Source organism: Maniola hyperantus, chromosome 7, assembly GCF_902806685.2.
Source record: "Maniola hyperantus chromosome 7, iAphHyp1.2, whole genome shotgun sequence".
In the NCBI taxonomy this organism is placed as follows: domain Eukaryota; kingdom Metazoa; phylum Arthropoda; class Insecta; order Lepidoptera; family Nymphalidae; genus Maniola; species Maniola hyperantus.
This window is the reverse complement of record NC_048542.1, coordinates 12681115-12704256: the sequence shown is the minus strand read 5'-3', so window position 1 is coordinate 12704256 and position 23142 is coordinate 12681115. Positions and strand designations below refer to the sequence as shown.

General features: G+C 37.6%; 1 protein-coding gene across 2 annotated transcripts in view; it reads left to right on the top strand.

Moving 5' to 3' along the window:
- Window positions 1–23142, top strand: part of LOC117983706 (uncharacterized) — a 136227-nt gene that overhangs the window by 9289 nt on the left and 103796 nt on the right. Inside the window, exon 2 of one of the 2 annotated variants that reach the window (XM_069500007.1) lies at window positions 3749–3814. The exons of the other annotated variant lie outside the window; for it this stretch is intronic. The gene's annotated coding sequence lies outside the window, so the exon portion shown is untranslated. The remainder of the gene's footprint in view (window positions 1–3748; window positions 3815–23142) is intronic. 2 annotated transcript variants of the gene reach the window in all.

The following is a 23142-nucleotide window of genomic DNA, read 5'->3' as shown; positions in this document are numbered from 1 at the left end:
TAAAGTTTTTTTAAAAGTTTTCCCTGGCTAATGCTCATTAGGTAGGTATATACGTTGCAATACTACTTTAAATGGACGAGTTGTCGCTGGATTTAGACGGCGAAAGACCAAGGCGTGGGGCAGTCCCTACAAGAGGCCTATGTTCAGCAGTACCCGTCTAAGATGATGATGCCTAAATGCGTACAATAGTCACAATACATATAGATTTTATTAGCTTATGCTCGCAACTTCGTCCGCGTGCACTACACGAATTTCAAACCCCTATTTCACCCCCTTAGGGGTTGAATTTTCAAAAATCCTTTCTTAGCGGATGCCTACGTCATAATAGCTATCTGCATGCCAAATTTTGAGCCCGATCCGTCCAGTAGTTTGGGCTGTGCGTTGATAGATCAGTCAGTTAGAGATACCTAAAAGAGTCGGAACTTTTTCATAGGTAAGTACCAAAATTCTTCATGCTTTAGCACTGCCGTAGACCACAAACATTAATTTCCGCAGGATCTTAGATCCACTTAGGATATTCAGTGACAGATACATATCATAAATTGACAACAGACAAACGTAAATACATGGGATGTCGTAACAATCCAATCAATATGTTGACAAGGATCGTATGCAGCACACATGCCAAATGCAGACGCTAGACGCTCCCACAGTTCTATTTACATAATAATTTATTGTCATCTGATATTAGTATAAATTTACTAGGCGATGTCCGCGACTTCTTCCACGTAGATTTAGTTTTAAAACACCGAGGGATTTTTTTGAATTTCTGGTATAAAAAGTAAGTAAAAGAGAGAGGAGATGCAAACTGTGGAACCAACTCCCATCGGCGGTGTTCCCACTAGATTACAACATGGGGTTATTCAAAGGGCGGACCAACAGATTCCTAAAAGGCCGGCAACGCATCGGCGGTTCCTCTGGTGCTGCAAATGTTCATGGGCGGCGGTAATCACTTAACATCAGGTGACCCGCCTGCTCGTTTGCTCGCTATCTCTATTTAAAAAAAAGGAGACCCGTGCTCTGTAGAGAGTCGGCTATGGGTTGATTATGTTGATACCACGGATGAAAATATCGTGGCCATCATCGAGTCACCTATTACGGAACGGAAACGGTTTACACCAAATTGAACCTCTAAATATGTATCCATCTTCAAAGGAACGAAACCCGAGCTCTATAAAATTTTAAACGCCTATGCATTTCACACAGAATCCCGAGATTGATTGCCTCAAATTTGCGAAAGATCTGATAAATGAGTGCCGGCCTCTGATTAACCGGGTCCATTTGTTCGTCTATTCCAATCTCGACCCTTGGAGATTTTAATGGTTGTTTATACTTACTTTTTTCAATTATTTTCTCCGAGGTTTGTTTAATAGCACAATTAATTGCGGTGCTAGTTTAAAAATGAAATCTAATTTAAACTGTGATTGGTTTGATGTTTATTTATTGCTATATTGACTAATTAATTTAATGCTGTATTATAATAGTCTCTAGTTTTTTAGTGTTGAAACTGTCGTGAGTGATTTCCATTACAAACTAGTCGGGCTTACGTCGACTAACCACGTGAACGTAGCCAGAATCATCTATATTTATAAGAGTATAGATCTTGCAATTTAAGATTGCAAGCGAACTTTGCTTGTAGTTACTTCGTATACACGCGCACATTGCGTAAATGTGAAGGAAGCGTAAATTTATTTTTATTTTTTGGTGTTTGTGTTATTTTATTTTTGTTGTTTCTGTTATTTCTATAATTTTATTTACTAGATGATGCCCGCGACTTAATCCGCGTGGCTTTAGGGTTTTTAAAATCCCGTAGGAACTCTTTAATTTCCCGGGATAAAAAGTAGCCTATGTCCATCCCCGGGATGTAAGATAACTCTGTACCAAATTTCATCAAAATCGGTTAAATGGTTAGGCCGTGAAAAGCTAGCAGACAGACAGACAGAAAGATAGACAGACAGACACTTTTTATAATACTAGTATGATTAGTATGAATATGGATTGTAAACATCCAACGCACGGGATTTTCAAAACCTAAATCCACGCGGACGAAGTCGTGTGAAGAAGCGGGAATCTGCTAGAAATAAAAAAATGTATTTCAAAAGTATTTAAATAAAAATGCCCGAAAAGCTGCATTCAGGATAAAAGTAATTACAAACTTTAGTTTCGGTGGAGAGGCAGTTTTTTCATTAATATGCTAATATCGTACAGACATCGAATACCTAAACGTTAACGAAAAAGAAACCTCAAGAGGAAAGATTTTGTAACATTTCTTCTAAGAGGTCCACTTTATCTATTGGACTTGAGGTCATAACAGAGACTTAAGGTACACTTACACGGGCAATTGAAATTCCGCCATTCTAGGCAATATAGTCAATTATGACGGCACGAGCACATGAAGCAATTTACTGCAATACCATGCAACACCTTGTAATTTCAGCAATGTTATGCGAAATAATTGCTCCAGATTACCACAATTATTGCACCAGATCGTTCTATACGTGTTGCCGAGCAACAATTGCTCAAAATAATGCTCATGTAAGCTCGCACCACTTTTAACTAAAAAAGCGATGATAGCTTATTGATGTCTATGGCCTAAATTCTTCTGATTCTGAGAGGAGGCTCGTTCTCAGTAGTGAGCCAGCGATGTGTTAATGATGATAATATATCATTATTTTGACGACCTTCCTGGCGCAGTGGTAAGCAATGTGGTCTTATTAGTGGGAGGTCCCGGGTTCGATTCCTGGTAGGGGTTTGGAATTTTATAATTTCTAAATTTCCGGTCTGGTCTGGGAGGCTTCAGCCGCGGCTAGTTACCACCCTACTGGCAAAGCCATGCCCAGCGATTTAGCGTTCCGGTACGATGCCGCGTAGAAACCAAGGGGGCATGGGTATAATAAAAACTGCCATACCCGTTCCAGGTTAGCCCGCTCCCATCATAGACTGCATCATCACTTACCATCAGGAGAGATTGCAATCAAGGGCTAACTTGTATTTGAAAAAAATCATGGCGAAGCTTTAATTCAAAATTCAAATAATTTATTAATTACACTTTTTGATTGTCGGTTGTAGGATCTGTAAGATATAGTGGTGATAATTATTATTACGCAAACTTAAAACTAAAGCTTAAACGAGGGTTCCAAACGCACCCAAGTATGAGAAGAGCCCACAACAAACGCAGCCGGGTATTCTTACTATCACCACTTTACAAAATCACACTTATTAGAACTATCACAAAGCCGTTAAACAACTCATTCCCAAGCTTTCTTATCATTTAAATAATCCTTTACATTGTAAATAGGATTTTTTAATAAGTTTATGTTTTACTAGCTTATGCTCGCGACTTCGTCCGCGTGGACTACACAAATTTCAAACCCCTATTTCACCCCCTTAGGGGTTGAATTATCAAAAATCCTTTCTTAGCGGATGCCTACGTCATAATAGCTATCTGCATGCCAAATTTCAGCCGGATCCGTCCAGTAGTTTGAGCTGTGCGTTGATAGATCAGTCAGTCATTCAGTCAGTCAGTCAGTCAGTCAGTCAGTCAGTCAGTCAGTCAGTCAGTCAGTCAGTCAGTCACCTTTTCCTTTTTGTATATTTAGATTAAAAATTTGAACTTGTTGACATTTGAAATAGGATCTCCTTTGTTTAAACTTTTAATAATCTTAATGCGAGTATGTAAGTGTACACATTTTACGTCCAAAAATGGGGATATATTTTAGAAATAAAATCCTTTTATTTCTGTCCAGAGCGCTCTAGAAATATCGGCCAAGATAGTGGAGGAGCCAGCGAGATCGTGCGACGCGATACTCATACGGTAAGATCAAGTGGCGTAGATAACGACGCAAGTTATTTCAACTTGGCCTGTCCTGTATTTCACTGAACTTGGCCGTTGCCAAGTCCACAATTTTTTAAAGAAAGACAAGATTTATCATTGACTAATTGAGGAATATCTAAATATATAAAAGGAAAACTCACAGCTCAAACTACTGGACGGATGACGCTGAAATTTGGGATACAGATAGTTATTATGACGTAGACATCCGCTAGGAAAGGATTGTTGAAAATTCAACCTCTGAGGCAGTAAAATAAGGGTATGAAATTTGTCTAGTCCACGCGAACGAAGTCGCGAGCATAAGCTAGTCAGGAACTAAGTATAAAGTCTACAAACTTGATACTAGGTTGTCTTGTCAATACTTGTTGTGAAATATTATAATATAAGTCAATGATTTGCGGAAACATTTTTTACAATGAGATGTTATTACATATTGTCCAGTAGAAATGTTGCACCTTACATAGGCATGCAAAATCAAAGTCGCGTATAAATATATATTAGTAGTAGATACTTAGGTATGTATTTGTAAACTCGGAACAACTAACTTTGTTAAAACATCATGTGCGGCACGCTTGAGTTAGGTAGTTGACAACAGGTTGAGCCGCCGAGCTGAGCCGTTTCGTAACACGGATAAGCTTTTCGGACACGAGCGTAACTGAACTTGCTAAGGTTTCTGAGGGTCTCTGTCACGTTTCTGTATCTTCTGGCATTTTGCGATTTGGTTACGATTTGTCATCGCCATACAAAATCTTAGATTAAGGACTAAAAATACAGCCATTGAGGACCATTTTCCGAATGCGGCTCTTAAATTGTGTTTCATTATCAACATGACCAACCCATAGCCGGCTCTCTAGAGAGCACGGGTCTCGTCTCAGAGAAGACAGAGAAGGCGTTTGCCGGTATCGGAAGGAGACACGGCCGAGGTCTCTCACCAGACTAGACCAGAAACAGTTTTCATCATCATCATGATCAACCCATCGCCGGCTCACTACAGAGCACGGGTCTCCTCTCAGAGTGTGAAGGGTTTTGGCCATAGTCTACCACGCTGGCCATGTGCGGATTGGTAGACTTCCCACACCTTTGACAACATTATGTAGAACTTTTAGGCATGCAGGTTTCGTCACGATGTTTTCTTTCACCGTTAAAGCCAGGGATATTTAATTACTTAAAACGCACATAACTCCGAAAAGTTTGTGGTGCGTGGCCGGAATCAAACTCCGATTAGAAGGCGGACGTCCTAACTACTAGGCTATCACAGCTAATTTGTTTAAATTGTGTTTAGTATGAAATTAAAGATCGAGACCGGTTTGCTTTTCATTTTACCCGCGATTTTGTACGCGTTTTGAAATTTAATACTTTCACATGGTTCTGTTTTATTTAGGTACTATCAGATCATGATATTTTTTGAGTTGAAAAGCAGTGTATGTTTCAGCTCTGTCCCAAAAATAATTTCAGTGATGAACCTAAATAAGAATTTAGGTTGAAAAAACAAAATAAATAAGTTGTATTGGATTCCGTTTATATTATTTCTAAGCAATTACTTACAACAACAGATTTGATGGAACGACCACAATAAAGTCGGAGAAGTTTTCCATTGATTGACTTGTCCAATAACGTTCGACATATAAAAATAAAAGTTGTCCTAGTAAACAAGTCGTTTGGACGCATTAGGCGAATGCCCCATATTGACGATCTCATAACGGGAGAAATTGATAGGGAGCCCGTGATTTCTCCTTTATAACTCAATAATATTGGAAAGGGTCAGGCTAACCATCTTTATGCGGTTAACTGTGTCTAGGATAAAGAAAGGGGTGACTTAGCGTTTATAAAAATGGGTAGCATTACCATATTTCTACCATAGACCATCGCGCACCAGCGGCGAAAATATATGATGATGCCTTCGTCCGCGTGGGCTTAGGTTTTTAAAACTCTGATTTTCCGGTATAAAAGGTAGCCTATGTCTATGTAGCCCAGGACACGGTAATGTTATCATAGGATGTAAGCTAATTGTATCAAAAGAGATTGCCCATTTTCTTAGGAGCTTTGGGCCCCCCCTAATATAATTGTTATGTCACCATGGTTTTAATTTTATTTTGTAGACAAATAATTAACTCTTTATATTCTGCAAACGATTTCTATTTATTCACCCTGGTTATAAAGAAATCTTATTTTTTATATTGCTGATATTGAGGTTATATTTAAGTAATACTTCTTCAAAATAAATGCATGTTTACGATTCGAACTGTAATTGTGGATATTTTCAATAATAGAGTGAAAAAAAGTCGTTATAAAACATAATCGTAAAAAAATAACACATTTCTAAAAAATTTAATTTAAGTTTTGACACGACGCCACAAAAGAGGGCCCGTTCACGGGCGGTCTCCTTTCATTAAATCGGTTAAATTGTTGGGTCGTAAAAAGCTAGCATACAGACAGTATGGAGTATGGTTATGGATATGGATGGATAGTAGGTAGGTATGGATGAATATAGCATTCTCGAATATTTTGTTAGATTTCGTGTCTGGTAAATTATTTTGAAGATTCAAAAACACTTGTAAAAGAGACCATCCATGAATCATTGAATGTACCTACCATCATTTACTTTGTTACTTTGTTACTCACATTAAGCAAAATAAATAATTTCATTTCATTTTATTTCAAAAAGTTTATTTGAAAAAAAAAATCTATTTTATTCTGTTCCTTCCTTCGTATAACTTTTAAGTACCTAGTTATTAATTAATAAGACATGATTGTTCGTTCCCTTCTCTGACATAGTAGGAATGGATGGACAAATGTTGTGATTAGATATTTCCATACCTTCGCAGATTATGATAATTCTGATAAAACCTAATCGTGGATAGCTTGGTGTCACTTTTTTAATTTGTAAAGTTATTACAGTAAGATAGGTTCCATACATAAGCTTATTAGTAGGAACAAATCATTCACTTCCGTAAACAAACAGGCTTTTTCTAAGAAAATGTAATATCATAATTTCATTATGCCACGGCTCAAGTTCGGACTGAGCCAATTATGAATTACCGATTCAGACCAATCTTCTCATTACGAGAGCCGGTATCCCGGAGGAAATCTAATTTCTTGAGGCACGAGCCGATAAATTAAGAGATTAATAGGAAACGTAAGAACAAAAGTAAAGAACATTTTTAGATTGCGATATCTGATAATTCAATGGTAATGAATGTTGTCAATTTAGCTTCTTTCCTTTTTTTTTCCTAGCAAGAAATCCTCAATGCCCAACTTGACTGAGGTTCTCTCGGCGACCTACAGACTAAAACCTCCTGCTTTCTCTGGCCGTCCTTCCTGGTACTGCAATGCGCAAATCATCAGGAAAGGGGCTGTCCAGTCAGGATTCATTTGCCTTTTGCCTGGACTATTCGTCGCTCACACGTCTTGTCTGTAGAATTTTTCTTTCCTTTAATAATAAGAAAGTTGAGTGAAAGCAACCGGCTGAGCTTCCAGTTACCAGCAAGATAATATCATCACCATCAACCCACAGCCGAGTTTCTTGCTGGTTCTTCTCAGTAGGAAAGGCATTCCGAACCAGTGGTAGATCCATCCGACTATTCGAAAGTACTTGTAAAAGTTTATTAATAAAAAAGTTTTTTTTTTATTTATTTTTTATAGCCGGTTGACTACTGATCATAGGAATTCACCTCTTAGAAAGAGAAGGGTTTGGCCATCAAACTTCTTAGTCAACACAATCAAAAGATACCTACTTTGAGACTCGTAAGAGAATAAAAACCTATTTAGAGGACTTCCCGTTGACCCAAGTATAATAACCATGAAATTTGGCAAAAATCTTTGATCTTATAGTAAAGGGAAACTTCCAAAAGCTATAAACTTGTAGTTATATCACATTAAAGGCAAATGTTAGGCAATTTATGCAAGAGCACTGATTCTTTCACAAAGCCAACTTAGGCTGCGAGTGCGGGGTAAAAATAGGTCAATTGTAAATCCACCTACATCAAGCGTAGGTAGGTACAGTTCTTACAATTCACGAAGGCGAGTGGCTCATGCTTGTGTATAAGTCACATCGGTATAAGTATAATAGTAAATCCATACTAATATTATAAATGCGAAAGTGTGTCTGTCTGTCCGTCTGTCTGTCTCCTAGCCTTTCACGGGCCATCCGTTCAACCAATTGTGACGAAATTTGGTACAGCGATAGCTTACATCCCGGAGAAGGATATAGGCTACTATATATATATATAAAGTATAGGTATAGGTATACTTTTTATCCCGAAAAATCAAAGAGTTCCCACGGGATTTTTAAAAGTTCAAATCCACGCGGACGAAGTCGCGGGCATCATCTAGTATTAATTATAAGAACACAAGACCAAACTCCTCTTTCTACGCGCCATTTCATAGTTTACATAGACTCCCTACTTCGCAGAGCCACGCCACAGAGTAATACAATCATTTAGTTTTTGCCGTTTAACAGTACGTAACTAGGTAGGTTAGGTTAGGAGTTTCGGCGACCTCCCTGGCGCAGTTGTAAGCGCTGTGATCTTCCCTCTTGAGGTCTTGAGGTTTCGACTCTTGGTATAGAACTTGGGTTTTATTATTTCTAAATTTCTGGCACTTAATTGGAGGGGCAAGGGGAAAATTAGTTAGCAACTTTGCTAATATTCCTATAAAAAAACCCTTAAGGGGGCAAAGTAGGGGTTTGAAATTTGTGTAGTCTACGTGGGCGAAGTTGTGGGCATAAGCTAGTTACAAAATGTAAAGACTCTTTTGTCTGTAGATCTAGTATAAAATGTTTCCCCAAACAACGATTATAAAGTTCACAGAATATTTCGTACCGAACCTAACAACCAACATGAATTCCAATGGCCATTTAAGTTAGAAAACAGCTAATATATTTGGAACTATGAGCACTAAACTGGTCACCCCGAAATTATGAGCACAGCTATCGTTACATATTATGGGTACCGACCCCGGGAGTGCACTGCTGCTCGGAATATGAAATTACAATGACCTCTATTTAAAATTACAATTCTAGTTTTGTGATTTAAAATGAAGTTAAGAAACTGGCCAAGTGCGAGTAAGACTCGCGCACCGAGGGTTCCTTACTACCATTACAGTCGTAGTTTTTCGACATTTTGCACGATAAATCAAAATTTATTATGCATAAAAATAAATGAAAATCGGTTTTAGAATGTACAGGTTAAGCCCTTTCATATGATATCCCCTTATCCCTCTTGGTAAAAATTAATCTTACTTTGAAAGTTAAGTTAAGTTTTTTTTTGTGATGTAACCAAAAATTCATTGTTTTCGGATTTTTCCCCTTACGTTAACGGTTCAAACCCCATCCGTTTGCTATTAGGAAAAACAAGTACCTAAGTAATATTAAAAATTCGACTGCCCTGCCTTGATGATATTGATTTTTTTCAAAAATATTTAGCCAGGTCAATCGGGATTCGGGATTATCGGGGTAATGGATCTACATCCAAATGTTTTCAGGCATTTAGAAATTAGGGTGGCAAACTTAACAGTAATTATTTTTTAAATGCTAGTTTTTCCAAAAACTGTCTACGAAACCTTATAATAATTTTATAAAATACCCATTCAACGGGGTAGCACTCGAAGGTGTACAGCAATTTTAAAAAAATTTTGTTCAGGAGGTACCTACCGTAAGTTTTTTTGAGCTATGTGCCTTTAGACAAGAGTATAAAAACTTTTAGTGAAAGTAAGAAGAGAAGAGTAAGAAAGTATTTTTAGACGAAACGGAAAAATGTTATTATCTCTAAGGCATCGTCTGTATGATTTAAGATAATGTCTGAATCCAGTTTTATGTCTAATTCCAGTACGAAATGTTTCCCTAAACAACAATTACGTAGTCTACAAATATGTTTTACAGTTTAACTGCCGGCATGAATTTGTATTACCACATTACACATAACATAGAAAATGCCTTGCCCGTTCTGAAACACGAACATAAAACTAGTCATAATAAAAATAATAGCATGCAATCAGCTGTGATTTGATGGCCCGTAAATACTTACATATAAAAAAATTAATTCCTTTTATTCAAGGAACAACAAAGTTAATTTGACAGAACAGACAAATCTGTACAGGTACAACAACATGCAGCATGTGTAAAGTTTACTGCCCACCTTCCCACTACTAAATTGTAGAAAAAGCAAGTAACCAAGCAAGAAATACACACCACCACAAAAAACTTCTAAAACACTCTACGTACGTTTCACACCGATACTGGAGCATCCTCAAAAAATGTAGACTCCACAATGCACTATTGCAAAGTTCCCTTTGCCATTGTGTTAGATACACAATGGCAAAGTGGACTTTGCATTTTTTCGTAAACAAGAAAAGAATTGGCCCAATCCGTATAAATCAAGACCGAACTGGAATCCAATGGTAAACACAGCGCAATATCCGAATTTTTGTAGCCATAACAAATCGCTGAGAAACGTTCACAAATCGGCTCCTTTGTTACCTAATTCCGTACTTATGTCCGTAACACAGCTGCGTCCGATTTATTGCTTAACCTTTCCTTCTTTGCAGATGGAATTGAAGACAATAAATTATACTTCAAACCCAAATAAGGCTCCTAAGTTACGATCCCTGAAAATACGGACCAAATGGTCTATCAAGCCAAATAGATTAGACGGTCCATCGTGAAAAACAAACGAAGAACCGAATCCCATACAATGGGATTATTCGGTGTATTCAGCCGAAAATCGGTCTTCCAATATTTACTTGGGCTTCAATTTATACCACATGAAGCGAAGAACTTTTAGCTTTACAGCCATGAACAGACCTTTTCTCAGACTAAACATTAGGTACAGCGCATTTCACGGTCATACAGAGGAGCAATGTAATGGAAATATTCAGAAAAGATGCTTTCTGTTTTACGTTAACAACGCTAAATTCAGATTTGACCCTAAAACATATTATGAAGGGGAAAAATATAAATGTGATGATAATAGGCAGAGATTCTTTAAAGTACAAAAACATAATATTATTATTTTAGAAATTAAACACAATACATTTCATAAAGTAACATAATTGTAATCTCGAGCAAAATACATACAACGTTATTTAAGGCAAGTGCTCCTGTTAATTTAGTTTAGAGACGTCTAGACTTTAGATCTGTTTCTATTGAGCTTCAAAGATTCGGGACTTGGCAATTTTTGTCAGTCAATCGATAAATCAATCAGCATGTTTGCATCCACTGCTAGACATAGGCCTTCTCAAAAGGGCACTACTACACACGGTCCTCAGGTAGGCATTTAGGTACCAAATATTTTTTAATCTAATTTATTTATAGGGGCTTGCTCACAAAGTGAGCATGTCACCACTGTAGAGTACAAACCGCATACAAAAATGTCTTACTTTCTACGTCTAATCCCTGTTAATACTAATTTATACAACATATCAATCATATATTAAAAATAGAGTAAAAAAATCTTATTTACCTTACTATAAGGCTGCCCCGTCTCAAAGTGGTATTTCTGATATTTTTAGTAACGTTGTAAAGAAAATCTACTAGCTACTAGACTCAACGTTTTGAGCTATACATTATTATGTCAGTCAGTCTGTTTCTCTTTTTATATAAATAAAATGGCTGTTCATTCAAAAATGTTCTCGGCCCGGCTCGTCTCGCCTATGCCAGGCTAAAAGCGATAAAATCTGGAGCGCGTCCGACTTAAGGCCACTGTGATAGTGCTCGTGACCCGCCTTCAAATCGTCTGATAAATTTAGCCTAGATAGTTCTTTAAATAGACTAGAAGCTTTCTCACCTAGATCCTGATGCAACCTTTACCATGCGCTATTTGCAGATACTAATGACGTCGGCGCTACTTACTTACGTCAGGTTTCAATATTCAGTCTATCTGTAATTTGTCAAAAAGTAACTAATGAGGTTGTTTGTTCAACATTATAACGCTTGTAATTTATCGACAGTCTATACAGATAGATTGAATATTAAACCGAAGTAAAAAAAACACCTGCATTAAAAATTAAAAAATAACTTATTAAGCACAATAATATTTTTTGGAGCTGGTGCCAAGCCGCATGTGTGACTCCACATTGGCAACTCATTGGTAACACAGTTAAAAGGTGTGTGTATGTGCCCAGGATTAATTTCAAGACCCCGCCGAACTTCTTAATCACAAATCGCTTTTATCACGGCAAAAAAATATTCATTGAAACTGCGGATTGAAAGATTATACTTACCTACGAACCTTTCTCATAGTCATTGATTTATTCGCGGTGCACAGCGAGAAACTACCAGAAGCTCCGCCCATTCACTTCCTTGAACTTTAATTTACAAAGAAATTCCTTCCACAACAGAATGGCGACAACTTAATTTATGAGGAAATTTGTTTCAGCCAGGAAATGCGCTGGTCACGTTTAAAATTTACAATTTCGCCTTTGAAGTGTTCGAAAAACTTTCATATTATTATAATGCCAGTTTTTGTATAATCCTGACTGGCTTTTTCAACTCTACATTTTCCAAAGTTTTTTAAATTATTGCTAAGCGAAGATTTTTCTCTCCTTCTAGTTATTAGACATTGTGGAACTCAAAATGTTTTCACTTTGTAATTTTTCTCTGTCTCATGTCATTCATAATATCGTACAAGAATATGCGAATAATAAAATTTGCAAGTTAATGCCTTACATCCATCCTCTATCCCATCTTCCACCTTCATTATCCATCTTGATTTAGTAAACTAATTATTTTGGAAACTATTTTTTTTTTGTGATCCATTACACACACAAATTTAGTTTTCAGATTTTCTCTTTACTTGTGCTATAATACCAGGTTAACTGCCAAATTTAATTATTCTATTTCAACGGGGAGGACCCTTTTTTTTAACGCTGGGAAATGCATTTACGCATCCCCCCTCCTGGAAGCCAGCCAGCTAACCAGCCAGCCAACCAACTGGAGGGAAGGTATGTGGCGACCAGAATACCCACTAAAACCCAGCGGCGCCGGCGCTCCTGCGCGTCGCCTGGCGACTGGGTCACGGGAACGCCAAAGTAAACCACCGCGACAACGGGAAGGACCCTACAGGTTTCTTTACAGACACGATAGACTGACAACTAAGTGACAAGGGTTCCTTTTTCCTTTATGAGGTACGGAACCCTAAAAATAAAACGCCCAAACAATTTAGAATACAATTATTTGGCACAGCAATAAACATTCATATCCAAGATGGTTTTACTTGGAACATAAGTACAAAAACAATGTTTGTACAATAACACAAACGCGTCCGAATACGCCTTTATGAAAAGTAAAGCTCTGAGTGGCCATTCGCAGTGTTTTATTGCCAGTTTTGTTGCGGAATCTCGCGACAATCGCAGAAAATTTATTTCTTTGTCGCATTTAACACAGTATTGCTTTTTATTGAAACTACTTTTATAAGAAGGCAGAAGCCCGTTAGATAGTTCTTTTTTATTAGAGTCCCGTAGTAAAAGGCACCCTTATAGTTTCACCATGCATGTGTCTGTCCGTCAGTCCGTGGCTTAGCACAGAAACGATTAGTACTAAAAAGTTATAATTTGGCACGAGTATACATATTATCCACACGAACAAAATCTAAAATATATATAAAAGAAAAATCTGACTGACTGATCTATCAAGGCCGAGCTCAAACTACTGAACGGATCGGGCTGAAGCCTGAAAATCATGCAGATAGCTGTTATGACGTAAACGTCCCCTAAGAAAAATTTTTTGAATATTCAACCCCTAAAGGTGACTACGCACTACACTTGCGTCATCCGAGTTCTATCCACCACCCGTGAGAATACCAGCGATTATCTACGACATACGTCATAAACTCCCATGCAAAACAAAAAGATCGTATTGTCACGGACTCGGGTCGGATGCAGTGCGTGACTGCTCTTAGGGAATAAAATAGGGGTTTAAAAATTTGTGTAATCCACGCGGACCAAGTAGCGGGCATAAGCTAGTGTTAAAATAAAATCTTAATTAAAAAAAAATTAAACCCATAAGGTGTCGTTAGAAACCCGCCAAAAGCGTTATATATAAAATCTAGTAGTAGGTACGTCTTGTTCACAACAATGCAAAGTGAAACGAACATAGGTAGGTACTACTGTTCGTTTCACTTTTTTTACAAAATATAAGGTCGCCATCCTAAACATCGTTTGAGAAGCTTCTCTTCTATAAGGATAACAGTGGAAAATGGAAATAGCATTAGCTACTGAACATTACACGTATCGAATAGACATTGAAATCAAAATAATGATGCATGTAGCACGTGATGTGAAATCAAAATAGCAGTTAAATAGAATAGCGGTTGAACCGTTCGGGTCCGGGGGATATTTAAAGTATGGACTAAGAGCCAGCGCGTGCCAGACATTCGTTATTTTATAAAAGCTGAAAGTTTATCTGCGCATTGTCCCTCATACTGGGAGGAACGTTTATTTGGATGTTTGTTTGGATTATGGTGGCTTTGGGAGATAACATGTAATACTTAAAGGCGTAATATGTAATAACACCTTACGTCAAAGTATAAAGTCTTATTTTTTATATGTTCTTCAGAATAACATTAGATATCAAGTCATGCACTTGGTATAATGGGAGCCCTCTGCCAGACACCCTGAAAGTTTGAAAAGTTTAAGGATGTCTGGCAATAACGTGATTTCTAATACAATTCCGCAGAAAAAAATTTGATTTCATTTGTCGTAAGATTTTTTACATGTTTATTACCTACTAGCTGATGCCCGCGACTTCGTCCGCGTGGATTTAGGTTTTTAAAAATCGCGTGGGAACTCTTTGATTTTCCGGGATAAAAAGTAGCCTATGTTCTTCCCCGGGATGCAATTTATATCTGTACCAAAATTTTGACAAAATCGGTTGAACGGATGGGCCGTGAAAGGCTAGCAGACAGACAGACAGACACACTTTCGAATTTATAATATTAGTATGGATTATCTCCCAAAGCCATCATGATCCTAACAAACGTTCTTCCCAATGTTGGCGACAAGACGCAGAGAAACTTTCAGCTTTTATAAAATGACGAAAATCTGGCACGCGCTGGCTCTTTCTGCATATTTAAAGTACCACAATGGTTGTAAAACTGAGGTATTATAGCAGTTTGATGACTATCGGCGATCGTACCTAATTTGAATATTGAACGTTTTGGCAAGTTCTGAGTATTTAACTGAATAGGACGGTTTGAGTTGTACCTAATGCTAAACGTATGAGGTCCAATTGAATTCTTTATTGCCTTATTTGCATGTTTAGATTAAACGTGTTATTTTGTTTATAATGGTTCGTAATTATTACTGTCGAACTAAGACTCTCTCTACGCACTGCATCATGCATCCGATTCGAATTCGAGAAAATTCGAGTGGTTACGCACTGATCCAAATCCGTGAACATCGGTATTAAATGCGAAAGTGTGTTTGTTTGTTGGTTTGTCCTTCAATCACGTCGCAACAGTGTAACGGATTGACGTGATTTTTTGCATGGGTATAGCTAAAGACCTGGAGAGTGAAAGTCACTTAATCAAGACAATGTGCGGAATGGGTACCGAACGGGGGTGGGCCGACTTTTATGCTGGGCAACTGCGTAAGCTTGGCGATTGAGGGTGTCCGGCTATTAGGCGTCTATGGGTGGTGGTCTGTGGTACGATGCAGGGAGAGAGAGACCTTGAACCTAAGTAACAAGTAACAGGTAGTTGCTTGAAAAATAGAACACGAAAATAATGTTTCTTTACAAGTTTCTTCATCTATCTGAAATTGAAAATTTCGTGTTGTAACCGTGAGCGCATACTTTTCAAACTGGCACTTTTTGACCTCATAAAATGTAAGAGTAGAGTCGGGCTCAAATGAAACTTTTAATAAAAAATCTTTATGTCTGTAAGTGAACTCTGAAGCGGTCAAACTTCATAACGAGTTTCTTGAATCACTGTGAAGCGAACAGCTTAAGCTGTGGTACTTGACTCAATAGAAACTAACTGACAAAAGAATACTATAACGTCGACTGAATTTTTTAACTGTTCAGTACTTAAAACTTGATGTCTGAATAGAAGCGGAGGAAACATTTCTAGTGAGATTTATTGCAATTTGAGCTTTAGAACTTATTTTAACTAAGTGATACCCGAGACTTCGTCGGCGTGGATTTAGATTGTCAAAGTCCAATCCAATTTAATGTGGGGAACTCTTTGATTTTCTGCCTATGCATTTCCCAGTTGTTAATTGTATCCATGCAAAAATAACATCGATACAATGAACCAAAAGCTTAATTTGCTATAATCCGCTGAAATAGGTCGAATCTGTATGGTGCAACATGTAGCATGCTGCATGCACCGCCTACTCTCCCACTGCTAAACATGCAGGAAAAAGCAGCCACCAGGCAAGCAATACGCACCACCACCACGCAGCACCATACAAATCCCAAAACACACTCTACGTACTCTGCGTGGTGGATGAGTTTTTTCTTTTTTTTTCATTCAAATTCAGTGCAAGGTTTAAAATGAAAATTGTTTATCTCAAAAACGCAGTTACAAATTAAGAGCAAGGAGACTTTTGTATTTCTTTGGCTTCTTAAAACAGGTGTCCACCCGAGTTTTGTCGGTTTGGCAGTCGTTCACGAAACTCGTTACAAACTTGAACCACTTGAATTAAGTCAGTTACAGACCAAAAGGATTTTTATTAAAAGTTTCATCGCCCAAAGTTTGTTGAATTCGTAGAATTTGTATAGTTGATTTTCAAGTAAACTTATTAAGCATGTTTCACTTGATACAAGTTTGAAGTTTACTCGTGTTTCCAATTACAGTATTCTTTAATTTACAAATTATTTCGTTACTAGAAGATGCCTGCGACTTTGTTCGCGTGGACATAATGAGGTTAATAACGCGGGAAATCTTTTCCGGCATAAAAAGTAGCATGTGTTAAGTGTGGATATACACACTGCCCTACTAACATAAGTACAAACTGTTTTTGAAGAAAAATATTTTTTATTCAATTGAACTTTTACAAGCATGTAAATAAATACTTACCTACATGCGATTTAATATAAAAAAGCAATGAAAAGTCATGTCGATTCCTCAGCGTCGTTCATTGATAAAGCATTAGGTTCAATTTACTCAATTCATTGTTCGATACTCATTATTTGCTCTGCGGCTTTTCCCGGTGCACTGTAAGTAGAGCAAACGGATATTGTTACCTATTGAAAAACTATCTCATCTAGGTAGTTAATATTTACCTAGTGGTTGATTACATTAAATCAAACAAAACGGTCTTGTACGACATTACAACAACAAACATTGTTTGTTGACTTGATGACTGCAAAATAAATTAAATAAATGTTGTTGCACGACAAAATAAAATAACGAATCCTGATCTAAATATTATATAAAAGGAAAAGGTGACTGACTGACTGACTGACTAATCTATCAACGGACAGTTCAAACTCGGAAACGGATCGGGCTGAAATTTGGCATGCAGATACGAGAGCTATTATGACGTAGGCATCCGCTAAAAAAGTTTTTTGAAAATTCAACCCCTAAGGGGGTGAAATAGGGGTTTGAAATTTGTGTAGTCCACGCGAACGAAGTCGCAAGCATAAGCTAGTTAATGATAAACACAGATAATTCAACTCCTAGAGTACGCATATACAATGTTTTGCATGAAAACAAATCGTAAAATGTTGGCGGGGGACAGGGGAGAATGCTTTGTTGTGATTGGTGGACTTAAAAGTCACGTAATCAAAACAATGTGCGGAATGACGGGCGTGGGCCGACTTTTATGCACAGCAAGTGCCTACGCTTGGCGAGCGGGGGTATTCAGCTATTAGGCGTCTATATAGGTGGGTGGTCTGTGGTGATAAATGACTTCATTCAACGGTCATGAGCTATTTGTGGATGATTGAAGAAGCAACGAATTAATTATCCAGATACTAGAATCTGATGCCCGAGACTTAACTGTTTAGCTGTTTAACTGTTCATACTGTTACTGTAGTGCGCAAAACGAGTACCTAATAAGCACCGATGAATCGAACAAATTGAAGCTGATATATACATATTTTTTTTAATAGAGATAGCGAGCATACGAGCAGGTGGGTCATCTGATGTTAAGTGATTACCGCCGCCCATGAACATTTGCAGCACCAGAGGAACTGCCGATGCGTTGCCGGCCTTTTAGGAATCTGTTGGTCCGCCCCTTGAATAACCCCATGTTCAGCAAACTTAAGCCCCTAATAAGTAAATAAACCATGAGAACCGAGTGAAAAAGTTCCTTAGACTAGTATAGACCAGAAAAGCCGATAAATAGAGCCACAGCATTAGAAGTTAAATATGCAATATAAAAGTAAGTAAGGGAGTAAAGCGTATTTTCCATTAGCTGTTCAAACAGATGCTGTAGTGCGCAAAACGAGTAATGAGCACCGAATAATGGATCGAGCAAATTGAAACTGATGTTTAGCAAATGGACGATCTGATGAATCGATAAGGATATTTGCTGGGTAAAGTTCGATGCATGCGTAATATTATGTTGATTTTCAATTCGATTGTAGGTATGCCTACTTTGTTATGGTAATTTACGACTTGCCCACTACTTGATGATCTCTAACTTATCTTCTTCTCAGTAGGAGGAACGTAGTTTTTCTCTCTTTCCGTCATATTCCTCCCTCATAGGGTAATGAGGAATACATACAGGATGTAACCAGAACGCTAGCAAAAATTTAGTGTTATTGTTATACTACCTAAAAACAATCCAATATTAATAAAAAAAATTGCCTCATTTTATAGTTTTAGTAATTTAGATTTAGTATTTACAGCGTGCAAAACTCGGGTCAATGCCCCGCCTACGACGATTCATTGACTTTGAGTGGCCTAGTTCCGAATCGTTCGTTAACCTCTAGCGTCAGTCAGATGTTTTATTTGCAATATATAGTGAAATTTAACAAAATATAGGTTGTTTTTTTCGCTTTTTTTGTGGTATCAAATCACTGATCATCAGCACTAATCACCTATCTTCGTTTTTGCCAGCGTTCTGATTACACCCTGTATAAGACATTGCTACCCTATCTGCCAAATTTCATGATTCTAGATCAACGGAAAGTATCCTAGGTTTTGATTCCCTTGACGGGTCTTGAAATACACTACAGACAGACAGACAAACAACGAAATGATCCTTAGGTTACTTTTTTCTCTGGAGATACGGTATCCTAAAAATTACAATTTTAGTACCTAAAACTTCAGTAATAAATTGTAAGTGTCCTATTCATACAAAACAATGTGGAAACTGAACCGCTTATCCAACCGCAGCTAAGATAGCGCCAGATGTGATCCGCACATAGTAATTACATACGAGATATATTGAGGGTGCGGTCAAAGTTCTAGCGGAGAGGTAACTGTTTCCAAAATTATTACGATTATTATTTTTGTCAAGATGATAATATCACTATTATAGCTGAAGTGGCAATGGGCAGGGCATATACTTAGTTCGAAAAACCGATACGCGTTGGGGTCCCAAGATGCTGGAATGGCAATCTTGCATCGAAATTCCGCATGCATATTATAACGTGGCCATTCGCTAAGAAAGGATTGTTGAAAATTTAACCTTTAAGGTGGTGAAATAGGGGTTTGAAATTTGTGTAGTCCACGCGTACGAAGTCGTGAGCATAAGCGGCTAGTAAATAGGGGTCATTGCTTTGTGGTAAACAAAGCTTGCGGAATACCTACAATACTCGAATTCGTATATTATATCTACTTACTTTTACATCTTTCTATCATATGTTTTTATTATTTCTGTAGCAGTAAAATATAGATTTTAGCGATTATTATGAGCTGTCAATAGATAGGCACTGGGGCCGATTCTCTTGTACACAATCTCTAAACTAAACTAAATTAACAAGTCTAAATCTAGTGCCATCCTTTGAAAGGGATAGCAATAGATTTTGACGTGTCATTTTAGTTTAGTTTAGAGATTGTGTACAACGGAATTCGCCACACTATGGCGTTAAAAATGAGAATTTCCCTCCTTTTACCCAACTGCAGTGAGTGAGCAAACCAGGGTTATGTGTTTGACTTGTTTGCTTGTTCGTTCCTATATCCGCTCGTAACTACTCACTCTATGGCTCAACCAGTTTTGATAAAACGTCATTATAGGTTCGTCTTGATGGCACTCTGTATGTACATAAAATTCTTAAAAAATCAAAATGGTGGGATTTTATGCACTTTAATGAGTGGGCTGCAAAAGATGCAAGGCAAACTGGGGGGTTTAATATAAACTTTCTAAATTATTTGTTTGAAGCCAATTAAAATGCTGAAAAAAAACTTTCCGTGGTTTGTTTGGCCATACCATTTAAGGTTTCATATCAAGTTCTTATAGGGTAAAAACTTTTGGATGAGACGCAATTTCTCAGTTACCTTACTCCTATTTTCTCATTATACGCCGCAAGGTTGAATACTTTGAGTTATCCGATCTTACTTACGTCGACTTCTGAGACGTTTTTGTTCTCAACATTATCGCTGGTACTACTGAGCACGGATCTCTTCTTAGAATGATTCTTCTTAAAAAGGATTAGGCCATATATTATAGTCACCACGCTGGCCAAGTGCGGATTGGTAGACTTCATAGACTTTTGAATATCTTCTGGAGAAGACTTAAGTATGCAGGTTCCCTCATGATGTTTTCGTTCCCGCTAAAGCAATGGATTTTTAATTATTATTGCTCAAAAGTTAGATAGACTCTGAGATTGAACCCCCGACCTCCCCACATGAGGCTGAAGTATTAACCACTAGGCTATCACCGCTACATACAAAATTAATAAACACTAAATTCCTCTCACAAAATATTATTCATGTAAAATGTTAATTATACCTCCGAGATTTTTTCTTTACCAACTAGTACTCATTTAAATGCTTTAAAAAACGCTTTCAGAAAATTTGTGTTGCGTCGTTTTTATAAAAAAAAAAAATTTAATAATTTACTTATTCAATTTACAGTCCCTCAACATTTTTATTGGACTTGAAAAAGTATGAATGGTATTAAGCGCATCACCAAGATACCTCTACAAAACGAATTTCAGCTCATTTCCTCACCAAATGAATAGAAATGTGGAGTTTTAGGGTTCCGTATCCAAAGGGTAAAAACGAAGCCCTATTAATATCAATCTATTGTCTGTCTGTGTGTCCGCGTGTCACAAGTCTCGGTGGTAGACGAAATGAGTTACGAACCTGAAATTTTAGTACCTATTTGAAGTAAAACGTTGACCTAAAACCGAATATTGAATTAGAAATTCAATTCAATTATTTTTCCGGGGGCCTCCCATACCTATATGAAAAAGGAGTCGGATTTTTTTTCCTTATCCTAGCATATGGAGTATCATTGCCAGAATGAAGAACTCCTAAGAGTACGAATATATTTTTTATTCTTCTTTTATCTTAAAAATAAAGAAATGGGGAGCTGTCAAAATTGTCAGTTGTAGACCATTTTTGGGACGGGGTCTATCTCAAACACTGAACTAGTTAGGAATATGAAATTTCGGTGTATATATGTATATAGTACGCGAAAGGTCGAGATGGCAATCGGGGTATGAGGCGTAGGGACGCCGCGTACATCACCCGCGGGTTAGCGTGGGCGCTGTGCAGGTGTGCAGGGCGTCCCCACCCCGATTGCCATCACGACCTGTCGCGTACTACCTACACATACTGTATTTAAACAACAAATACCTGCTCAAAACAACAATTTACAATGTGGTTTGTAGCTTACCTAGCTTTAGTTATGACTAAAACAAACGAACATTTTTTGGGTTGTTCTTTTTCGGTTTGTTGCGATGTCTAGCTTGGAAATTACATACACACACTCAAAATAATATTATGTTGTTCATAGTCATCTAAGGAACCCCAAAAAAGTGAGGCCTGACTCGCACTTGGCCGGTTTTTAACTACCCACAAAGCTGGATGCTACTTTTGAAATTGAGCTTTAGGGAAAAGGTTCAGTATGTACATTTGATTCATGGAAATGTTTGCAGACAACGCTTGTTGGATTTTGGTACTTAATTTTGTTTGGAATGCCTCATATGGTTAGGGGTTTCAAAGGACGTGATTGTTTAAAGCACTGGGAGTTAATAAATAGACATTTCATTATGCCTTTTGCTTTTGATGGTCCTTCTTTTATTTAGATCCCTTTATTTCAGGATGCATTTACATTTTCAAGTTTGTTTTACGTGTTCGTTCACCTCACGAAAAAATTTGCAGGCGCGCTGCCATTTTAATTGTAAACACTTTGCTCATTGAACATTACGTAGTCGCCCCACCGTCATTTTGAGACAATAAAAGTGAATGCGGCGGTACGAGGAGATTATTATTCGTGTGGCTCTTGCCGAGGGCACTTCTCAGTGGACACTATGTGTATCGTACTGTAGGTTTTATTATTATCATTGTTGTTGTGACCTAATGTGGTTTCAGTTGTTAAAGGTTCAGTACTAGGTTGTGGAAAGTGACGTGATTGTGTGAATGATGGTATAGTGTGTGTTGAATAGCTGTTTATCTGGTAAGTCCTTCTTGTATCGTTCCAATTTGTATTAGACAAACGTGATTGTTGTAGTTGAAGTTAATTGAACTAAGTGTGGTGTGCTAGGTTAGCTGGTTGGTCTGGGGCCGGTATGGGGATGGTTGGAGCCGGTCGCTAGGTAGGGACTTAGCTAGTGTTAGTTAGCGATGTCTAGTCTCATAAGAGACATTGTTATCATGACTCATTATTGACGGTAGGTTAATAGTTGAGGGTAGTCTGTGATATCTCTCGTAGTGTGCAAGAATAATGTTAGTATGCCCACGAAGGCTCGGTTAATCTAAAGGTTGTAATCCTGACGTATCTGGTTAACCATTACTTAAGGTTACTTTTAGTGGTTTAGTCTTCAATCTCGATAATAATAACATACTTCTGGTGCTGACTAGCCTACATCAGAAGTGGGATTACCCACACTAAGCCCACATGAGATTACCCACACTAAGCCCACATGAGATTACCCACACTAAGCCCACATGGGATTACCCGCAGTTGCGTTAAATTTAATTTAAAGTTAAATTTAGCTCCCGTTTTTTTAATTAATGCATCCTGTAAAAAGGTTGATCATTTTCGTAACCAAACCGATGGCATAACCATGACCTTGTTTTGTATATTGGAAATTGTATAAAAGGCTTTGTTATGATCGACGAATCATACTTTACTGATAAGACTTTAGATCAATTTTAAAACGGAATTTATTCCGTTGTGCCCACGAAAGGTTGATATTGAGGTTATGAACACATCTATGTAAAACACGCTTAACCATCCACTAGTCATGAAGT